This window comes from Desmodus rotundus, chromosome 6 (genome assembly GCF_022682495.2).
Source record: "Desmodus rotundus isolate HL8 chromosome 6, HLdesRot8A.1, whole genome shotgun sequence".
Classification (NCBI taxonomy): domain Eukaryota; kingdom Metazoa; phylum Chordata; class Mammalia; order Chiroptera; family Phyllostomidae; genus Desmodus; species Desmodus rotundus.
The window spans coordinates 129,817,290-129,828,379 of NC_071392.1; the positions used below are offsets into that span (position 1 = coordinate 129,817,290).

The 11,090-nt window shown below is 40.0% G+C and overlaps 1 pseudogene; it reads left to right on the forward strand.

The window, feature by feature from the left end:
• The first annotated feature begins 4,858 nt into the window (after positions 1-4,858).
• On the forward strand, positions 4,859-6,505 carry LOC112303644 (zinc finger protein 200 pseudogene; annotated as a pseudogene).
• Positions 6,506-11,090: the final 4,585 nt, after the last annotated feature.

The following is an 11,090-nucleotide window of genomic DNA, read 5'->3' on the forward strand; positions in this document are numbered from 1 at the left end:
GTAAAGAAATCATAATTTTTATTAAAATGCATAGGTGTGTTTTGAATTTAAACCCCAGAGTGCTCAGACAGAATATTTTTTAAAGAGGAAGTTTTGTTATTCATCAAAGCCTGATACAGTTTCACTTGAGAAAACCCACAAGAATCCTATAAATCAAATGACATCTGAAGGGCTTCCTGATTATTTTTAAGGCTGAATTGTAAAAGGAAAAGTAATATACTTGTACATATGGAAGGTTGCCCCCCTTCTTTAACTAGCTGTCTTCAAGTTTATTGTGCTTTAATTGACTTTGCATTGAATATTAGAAACAAAAATGATAATGTGGAATAGAGGGTGGTAAAAAATAGCCTATTGCACTTCAAAAAAAGTTTCTTTTCTTCAGACCTACTTATGAGAAAGGCACTGTAGAGTTATTCTGTGTATGCACATGAAAGGATATCCAGAGGAATCTTCTGTGTTTATACATCTTATTGCCTCAACTCCCCAATATTTCAAGGAAAAAAAGAAGTATTGACATTTCAAGGGAAAAAGAAGCAATGGTGCATTGATTTTTGGCCACTGACAAACAAGAAGTTTTCATGAGTAGAGTAATTTTTTAAGTCTCTTATGTTTCAGCAAAAGTAGAAATCAAAAAGAAAAGTAAGGTAGTCTGTGAGGAGTAGATGTTAGAAAAGACACTCCATGAAGTCTGGGCTTTGAATACAGTCCACCTTAACTTGCTGTGTACATCCTCTGCTCACATCCTTTCTTTATTTTACACCTATATGAACCTCTAGATTTCCCTGGTTGTACTATGAGACATGTGCCAAGTGAAATGATTTCTCAAATCCAACCATTGTAGATCTAGAAAAGACTGTAGGGATAAAATATTCCTTACTCATTGCTCAAAAGAGAAAGCTAACGTTCTGTAGAACTTCAGTAATCTGCCCAAGATCACACAACTAGAACAAACACAAGCTATCCATCATTTCTCCTTTGCTGCTATCTTTCTTTTATAACAACAGCAAACTAGCAGATCAGAGCATTGCGTGGACATGGACTTCTGATTCTCTAGTTCTATTTTGTTGGCCAAGGGAGGGGATTGAGAAAAGCTTGAGTCAATTTTCATTTTGGTGTGTTCTCTTCAGTTAAGCTGTTGTTTGAGTCACATGATGTTTTTCCTTTGGGATTTAATTGCCATTACACTGAACATAAAAATAACCCAGGATCTTAACATTTGTGTGTGCAGCAAGAACACTTGATTATAACCTCTTCATCAGTCCTATTTGGAAAGGCCACAGATGTGAGTTCTGTAAGGATTTTTCCTCCCTGGAGCTTTTTGTCTTTGTGTGGGGAACCAGCTTCTCCCTTGAGAAGGGCCAGTGTAATCTTTCTGCTTATGTAACAAGCCCCATTTTCTCTGCATACAAGAACTCTTGGGCTCTGTAGTAAGCCTGTGACCATGCTAACTGCCCCTCAGTTGGGATCAAAGTCAGACAGCCTCTCTATCATGATGCTCTCTGGCTCCTGGCTGGATCCATGTCCTTAGACTCCAATTCAGAGCTGGATGGCTGTTTATTGCATTTGGAATATTTCTCCTTCTGGGTTTCGTTCTGTCCAGATTTTATCTTGTAAATGTTTGCTCTCTGTACTCAATTCTCTCTCCAACTCAGTTAACATTTGTTTTCTGCATCAATACTCTCCCAATTCTGGGTGTTTACCTGATTGCTGTATTTGTCTTTCTCGCTCACTTTCACTCCCTTTTAATTCGCTCACTGTTGAATTTCTTTTTAAAGTAACTTTATAATAAAAATCATCATTTATTTCTCTCTCAGTCTCTTAAGCTGGCCCTGACTCTGAATCCTCTTTGCTTCCTGTGAACAATGCCTCCACATATTCGCACAAAAGAGTAAACTCTTTGACAGGCATGTCTTTTTTTTTTTTTTTTTTGTATAAGATGATCTAATGAATTTTGCCTACTGGTGAAAACAGAGTGTGCCTGAAAAACACCTCCAAATTCATCAGCTTCAAAGAAATTTTACCCATTGTGACAAAGGTTAAGCAATGCATCTGGTGTCAATGACTTAAAACTTTCTTGCTTCTGATATCAGTAAGAAATGACTCTGAGACATCATACCTATTGTTTCCCACTGCCTAGGAGGCTCTTTCTTCTACTCATTGCTTTATTAATTCCTGCTTATACTTCATGAATTGATATCACCTCTTCATAGAAGTGACCCCTGATCCTCCAGACTGAATTATATATATTTATTTAATCCTTTTATTTGGTTGATAGCTCAGACCTCTCCTTTGAACTCCAGAATGATATATCCAACTGCCTCCTTGGTATCTCCAATGGATGACCAATAGGCATCTTAAACTTAACAAATACAAACCAAACTTTTCATTTGTTTCCCCCAAACCTGGTGTTCCTCATTTTAGTAAATTTTATCATTATTGACCTAGTTACTCAGTTCAAAAACCTTAGAGTCATCTGTCTCAGTTTGGGTTTCTTAGAAGCAGAGCCTGAGACGAAGACTATTGTGCAAATGATGGACTGTGAGAGAAACCTCAGGAAAAACCTGTGAGAGTGTGAAGGAAGCTGTACAGGGCAGGAGAAAGAGCTTGGCTGAAATTTAGGTTCTGCTGGAGTTTAACCTCAGCCTGATGCCACAGAAAGCCATGGAGAATGAATGGTATGAGAATTGGCTCTGTGAAGCCAGGGTCTGAGCTTTGTTGCCCCAGTGTCAGTGTCAAGCTTCCCCCTCCTACCCGACATTTCTATATCAATGGGACCCATTGACTAGGTAAAGTCTCTAGAAAATGAGGCAGCTAAGATCCATTAGCAAACAACACTCACAACAAGTAGGGAATACGTGCACTGAGCTGATGAAAGGGTATGCACAAAACATTGTGAATTTACTATACCATTCTGAATTCATTTTGTCCTCACTGAATTGCCTCTTCCACATTCAATCAATCGACAATTCCTAAGAACCCTACCCCAAATTATATTTCAACCCAACCATTTTCTCACTATCTTAACATCACCTTAGTCTAAACCACCATCTCTCACCTGGACTACTGTGGATCCTCTTGTCAGTAATTGTACTCCTCCCTCCCACAAAAAGTAAGAAATAAAAGTACTAAGATTACTTTCTCAAAGATATGCCATAAGACCAAAAAAAAAGGGGGGAGGAGAGGATTGCACTTGCAGAATTAGAATGGCTCCCCTCAGCAATCTTAGACTGATGAGACTAAGTGAACCAGCACGCCCAAAGAAAAAATATTTCAATGAAGGTAGAAACTGGTCAACTAAGGAAGCTACACAAGGAATAATGACAAAGAGAAGCACTGAGAGAGACCCCAGAAGTCTCAGTCAGTGGATATCAGAATTCATATCCCTTTGACAAAATCAATTCCATTTTTATTTTTATTTATTTATTTTTTAATCCTCACCCAAGGACATGCTTAGAGAGAGAAGAGAGACAGACAGACAGAGAGAGAGAGGGAGAGAAAGAGAGAGAGAGAGAGAGAGAAACATTGATGTGAGAGAGAAACATTGATCAGTTGCCTCCTGTATGTGCCCCAATCAGTGACTGAACCCACAACCTAGGTATGTGCCCTGACCAGGAATCTAACCCACAACCTTTTGAAATACAGATGATGCTCCAACCAGCTGAGCCACCCAGCCAAGGCAGTCAACTCTATTTTAACCTGCTGCCATTCAAGTCAGTCACCCAAATCCCTCATTCCTTTGCTCTGATTCCATGCTCACAAGGTAGACAGAAGGCATAGAAAATGAGTAGTTTTACAACAATGACAGTTTTTTCTCATTGTAGTGTAATTCATCAATATCTTGATATAAAGATCCACAAAGTGATGGATTTCCCAGTCTGCAAGTCTGATAGCCAGACCATGGACTGTGGCAGCCTCCCCAGAATGTATGGCAGGTTGTGTTTTCTATAAATGGCCACAGCAAGAGCTCCAGTTGCACTACTTCGCCATGTCCCCATCAAGAAGTGGGAGTCTCTTTCCCTTCCCTTTGACTTTAGCCATAGTCAAATTGCAGATTCATTTAAAAAATAAATAAATGCTGTTTTTCAAGCCACTAAGTGTTGAAGTGGTTTGGTACATGACAATAGATAACCAAACAAGAGGTAACCATTGTCATAGCAGCCTAATATTGCCATTCAGCTACATGAATCATTGTATTTCTTCTTTATTTCCATAGTTTATATGGTCCTTAGACTCTACTTTTGTCACATTGGAATATTCATACCTGCTCAGGTTCAGTCTTATATATGTGGGATCTTGGATGACTTTAGGCAATCATGTGGCTCCCCTGACCATTTCTTAAAAGGTTGACATTCCCTACAGCTTTCTCTGACTCCTATTCTCTTGTTCCATTTGAATTATTTTCTGTACAATTGTGGGTACAACTTTTCTATCTACCTTACTCCCTTAATGATTTCATTTAGTTGCATAGCTTTAATAGCATTTTTATACTATAGACTGTAACATTTTATTGCCAGATTGGACCTCACTCTGCACCCTAACTAATACTGCTCATTTGAGCTATACACTTGGATGAATAATGGACACCTCAAACTTAATGTTCAAACTAGCCTCCTGATCTCCTGCTACCTCAAAAATGTTCCCCTCAGTCTTTCTCATCTCAGTAAATGGCAATTACATATATTTGGTGTGCTCAGATTGAAAATTAGAGAGGAAGTGTGACTGGAAGGGAGGGGGGTGAGGGATATTTATTATAAGGAATTAGTTTATGTGATTATGAACACAGGCAAATCACAAGATCTGTAGGGTGAGTCAGAAAGCTGGAGACCCAGGAGAGGCTATGGTGTAGTTATAGCCCATCATGGAGGACTGCAGCCAGCCTTCTGCCTTTTGTCTTCAGGTAGAGCCACAGAGAGCAGGGGCCTCCAGCCTGGCTTCCCTCCACCTGAGAGCTCCTGGGGCTGGGAGCCTGACCTTCTGGACCGCAGACTGCCTGCTCCCTGTGGGACACCACGCTACCACCCCTGAACCCAGGCACCAGGCGTGACGTCACAGAGGCTGAAACGCCCCAACCTCCCAACGAACCGAGGAGCCCATCACTAATCTCAGGTGGCCTGTGAGAACTCTTCGAAGGGCAAGGGCAAGGGGAGGATTCGTCTTCTGGTTCCTAGTTTCCCCAGCCTGTGCCAGAGCCTGGGTCTCTGGACCACCTTAAGAGAGTGCCCAGGGGCGGTGGAACCTTTGAAAGCTTTCTTACAGATTTCCTTCAGTAAGAGATGACTTTCAGAAAGGCAGAAACAAGTGTGGTGTGTGACTGATTTCAAGGCACGATGGCTGCAAATGCGTTTTTTATGAATCCAAAGTCAAAGCACTCCCCCAAACTCCACGCTAAGACAGCACCTGCTTGGAGATGTTACTAGTGGGCGCCAGACTATCCACCAGCTAGTTCTGTAGCACTTCCTCACCTTCTTCCCCAAGCCACGCTGACTCAGCCCTATCAGAAAGCCAAGGAGGCTTGGGTTATTATGGAAGATGTGAGCTCAAACTTTCAGAACCAAGTGCAACCTTGTTCCTTATGAAACTTATGACCAGAGAAGTAATCCAGCAGAGACAGGAGACAATATCTCTGTTTGAAAGCTGAACCTGAAGAGCTGGTGGTCTTTGAAGACTTGAATGTATTTCGCTCTCAAGAAGAATGTGTGATCCTGAATCTCACTCAACAGCTCACCTTGGAGAAGGAAGAAACCAATGTTGGGAAGATGATGTTATTGGTCAAAGACGGTAATCCTGAGGATGAAGCCCTTAGAGAAAATTCTTCAGATTTGGATGAAATGGATTGTTCTATAGTCTCTGAGCAACCTCCAGATTGTGAAAATGAAAAAAGAATAAATACATCCATTCCAAAGGAAAAGAAAATTAGAAATATTTTAGTTACTACTGAAAATGATATTCCACTAGAGGAACTTTCAAAATTTGTGGATACAGATGTTATTGCCCTTATCTGAAATCAGAAAACAAGAAGATGGTACATTCACCCACAGTGTGGGAAACAGCTTACAAAAAGTTCTTACCTTATTTCCCACCAGAAGACTTACACTAGAGAAAACCCCTATGACTACAGTAACTGTAGGAAAAGATTCTATCATAAAACAAATCTTAATAAACATGAGCAAATCCATATAAGAGAGAAACTTTATTCATGTTCTGAGTGTGGAAATAAGTTTCATCAAAATCCTAATCAGAGTCGCCATGAAGGAATCCATATAAGGAAGAAGATATTTAAGTGTCCAGAATGTGGGAAAGCCTTCCCAGAGAACAAATAATTTGTGCTTCCTCTGCAGAATCACAAGGTTTAGAGGCCATATGGTTGCAAAAAAATGTGGGAGATTTGGTCAGCTGTCAGACTGTACCTGGCATGAGAAAATTCAGCATATTCACCCATTCAGCATATAATACCCAAAAGCAGAATTGAGATCAGGAAACATCTGATGGTCTTGCTTCAAATTAAAGTGTTTCTAAGGATTTCTGAATTCCCAGGCTGTCTGAAAAGATACAGATATGTGAAAACCTCATAATAGCCAAAATTGGATTAAATGTCCATTTGGCTAAAACCTCAACTTTTTAAAAAATTCACAGGGATGAAAACATCCTCAAGGACTATACCTCAGTTAGGCTCCAGGTTTTGGGGACTAACAAGCTTTCTTTTGTGAATTTATATAATATACAGGTCACAGATCCATTTCCTTAGAAAAGTTTTGAATATGAATCTGGAGGCTACCTACCTTCAAGGTGAACAAAGTGACTCTTGTGTACTGAAAGTATACCTATTTTTTCCCTGCATATGAATTCACACTTAAGAAAAAAGAAATAACACAAAAGCCCTTTTCTAGACTGGTGTTCCTCTTGAAAGAACCAAACTACTCATTTATTAAGGCAAAGGTTTCTATTAACTATTCATATAACCCTCTAAGAGCACCCACTTAAAGTTTGACTGTTGAAAGTGATTGTTTACTTTGGAATGTAGGAAAATACAGCAATTGAATGACAAAGGCTTATTCTGTCATTTTTATGTGATTTAAACTTGCAATCAGTTTTGGTAACTTTTGCAATTTATGGTGAAAAGTGACTGTTGTACAAAAATGCTTTTCATAACAATTTTAAAATGTCTGCTCTTTTTACTCTTTCTTGATCAGCTAGTAATTGCTCAAACAACTCTCTCATGCTTTTTTCTTGATGTGAAAGAAGTTCAGATTCCTCAGGTCCCACCACCCAGCCCTGTTCCTGGGAAAGCTCTTCAGAGTGTTGTCCCTCTGCTGAGCCAAGAAGAAAACTTGCTAGAAAGGAAACCCCAAGAGCCTGAAAAAGAAGAGGAAGATATTGGCTTGGATCCATGGCTGCTCAATAACTTTACCATTTGTTTAATTCCCCTCTGAACAGTTATCAGAACTTTGGCAATGAGTGGTCACTACCTCACAGACAAAGTGTTTTATTTTTAGAACTTATGTCTCCATTGACCAGCTCACATTGCCCCTCTAAGAGACAGGATTCCATTGTCTTCATTGTTGTGGATATTTGTTCTCTTTGGCATCCTGATATCCTGACTTTTCTGACTCATCTTCCCAGAGGCAAGACCAGCAGTATCTTCACGGGACCCTGTGGTGTGTGATTTTAAGGATTCTTGACCAGTCTTGCTCTTTTCAGGTTTCTCAGATTTTTACATTGGTATTTTGATTGGAATAGGTGAATTCTCTAAACTATTTGGAAAAATATTTTAACCTTATGAATTTTATTTCCCATCCCAAAACATGTCTTTTTATTTCTTAGAATATTCCTGAATTTTCTTCAAGTAAGTTCTACACAATTTTGTTATTATAAATTGATCTTTATTATATTTTCTAGTTATTTCTCAAATATAGGAAAGTTATTTTAATTATATATTTGTGAAACTAGCCACCTCACTGAGTGTTTTTAATTTTCAATAATTTGTTTTATTATAATTTTTGGTTAAAAATTATACTATATACAATTTTTTTAATGTTAATCTTATCAAAGACACTTTCACAGAAACACCCAGAATAATGTTTGACCAAATATCTGGACACCTCATGGCCCAATCAAGTTGACACACAAAATTAACCATTACAGATGGCAAGTGTAATATTTTCCCTGAACCTTCTGTTACCAGTTCTGGAAGCCCCTGCCTTGGTTTCTAGTGGTCTACACTGTACCTGTCTTCAGAGGATGTCCTAGGGCTACTGGAAGCACAGTGCTCATGTGGAGCAGAGTCAGCATGCACAGAGAGCAATGAGTTTCTTGGAATTTGCTTCCCCTAGGGTATCCCTGAGCCAATGACTGATGGTGCATGAATATGAAGCCCCTGCTTCAAATTTAGATCTCCTTCACTCCCAACCTGGGTTCTTCTGGGATTAGTTGCTTAATAAAATACTTGCACATGAATTTTTATCTCAGGGTCTGCTTCTTAGGAAACCTGGCCTAAGGTAGCAGCAGTTCTTACCATACCTTGTTGGCTTGGATAAATGTTCTCTCTTCATTCTTGAAGCCAGGCCCTATTCAGTTTTAAGTGATGATCTGAAGTCTCACAATGCTTAAATATCATCAAATGGTAAAATTATAGTATTCTTTCTGTCAGTATCACTAAGAAGAAAGCCTCAGAGTTAGGTAGGTATGAGCTCTAGAGCCAGCATGTACCTCTAGTCCTAGCCTTCTGTGGGGAAAAAAGAGAGTCAACCTTGCTACAGTGTCCTGAGAGAGAAATCTCTACCTTCAACACTTCCCAGAATGAGAATTTGGGGCAACCTGCCTGTCACATGCTATACTGCATGCTTTTCCATGAAATAAGAGCACCAGGGAAGAAGCCAGCTCTGGAACTATTAGTAAGATTCAGTAAGCATTTAATTTATACATGTGATGATTTATTTTATAATTGCAGGTTTCTGGAGGGTATGTCTTTCCCTTCCCAAACCCCCATTGACTTAAAGATAATTACTAAAATGGCTTGGATCTGCTCATAATATGGAAGTCTCACATTTCTTAAAATGATTGAACCCCTGTGTCACTGTGCATTTCTTGAAGAGAATTGAGGGCAAGAACCTCACCCCAATGAGTGGAATACTCTTTTTTAAAAAACTCTTGTGTAGGAGCCTATTTTAATTACTTTTTTGCTCTTCTCTTTGCAAGAAACTACCCAGGAAACTGGAAAACACCATTGTTTAAAGAATCTGATGACAATCACTGTCAAATAAAGCCCTTTAGAAAATAGTTATACAGTATTCTTTGAAGCCAGGGCATTTCAAGGGATTTTCTTCTAGTTAATGAAACTAGGTCATCAAGCTATGGGATTTTGTGTGCATGTACACACATACACACAGACACATGCACAGTTATCACTTCTTTAAAGCCTGGAGTAGCCTGTGATGAATGTTGACCCTGTGAGAAAGGAGGAGGATGAGAGAGAACCCATGCATATTTAAACAAGCACTTCGCTAGTCAAAATCCTCTTTGTGGTCTGACAGCTTTCTCAGCCCCACTCTGTAAGTGACCCAAAGACAGGCAACACCACTGCACATTTTTTCCAATATATGTCTCACCTCTCCTTTCATATTTGCTTCCTATCTCAGGTTTGGTTAGCCTCTTTGTCTTCCCTGACCTTCAAGGCTGCACAGCAGATGAGATACCCTCTGTGAACTTAAGTAAATGCCCACCAGGTAGATGAAGGGGAGAGATTCCCAGCCAAAGCACTAGCAACACATTGGCATGGAAACAAGAAATGGAGTCACATGTCAGGAAACTCAATTAGTCCATTATGGTTCAACTCTACCAGGTTGGAATGGAAAAGTAAGCAAAACCCGCTCAAGGAGAAATTCATACTCAGGCAGGAGTTTGGATTAAAATAGCTGTAAAATTCTTTGGCCAGATGAGGGACACATCCCATGAAGTTTTCAGAGAGATCACTTGTGCAACAGTGTGGACGATGAGTTGATGGAACAATAATAGAGGCAGGAAGACTGGACAGAGGCTGTTGAGGTTTGATGGTCCAGGTCAGTGGGTAAGTACCAGGATATAGAATAGGAGAAGAGGGCAGATAACAGACGTATTTGTTGGGTAGAACAGTCAGGAAGAAAGGATTTTGTAAGTCACATCACTGTGACTGAAGACGGTGCTGTGGCAGAAGCACAGAAAAGCAGTCTCCCGAGGACCGTCCCTCATCTCTGATGTGAGCAGGAAATATGTTACACGTGCTCAGTAATTACTTGCTGACTCAATTGAGCTGATATTTACCTCTGATCTCAATCATCTGGTAGAGGCAATAAAATGGTAAAATTGCAAATAATATAACTTTGGTTGATCTCTGGATCTCTTTCTCCATTTATAAAATGAGTGAGCTGGATGAGGATCCTGGCTGAGGTCTCCAGCTCTTATGCATCAAGTAGGCCAGTTCTCAGGGGAACAACCTGGAAGCTGTCTTCTGTGAGAATGTTGGCAGAATTCTTGAGGGATGAGCAGACTGGATAAGCATGTTCCAGGCCTTCTCCAAACTCAGGTCTAAGCAGGAGGCTGCTGCATTTATTGATTTCTGTTATTCACAGGCACTAAAACAGTCCTCATTTCTGAAATTCTCTATAGTGGGGTAAATAAAATGTGCTTTATTGGGTGCAGGGGCTCCTCTGTTGCCATGGCAGGATTACTGATAGTATAAAATTGTGTTTTAATTTAAAATGAGATTTCTTTCAGTTGGCTGAAAAGATGTTACTTTTGACACCCACTCAGGGTCTTGAAAACAACCTGCTTCTCTTGGCTTTGTTTTCCCCAGCCCTGAGGGGATCCCTGGATTGTTAGTAGAGCTATTCATCAACAGCCTGCACATATTTTACTGGTAACATTCTCTTGATTGATTCACCATGGTTTCCTGGGTGTAAGTGGGAACCTGTGACTTGAGCACCCCCAGAAATCTTGCTAGCTGTGCCCTGAGCCTTGGGAGCTTGTGGGCAAAGAACATAAAGGGAGAGCAGGAAGATTCCCAGTGCAATCTTGTCCCAGACTTCACTCCTGCTTATGTCACTTTCTGCTGCTGT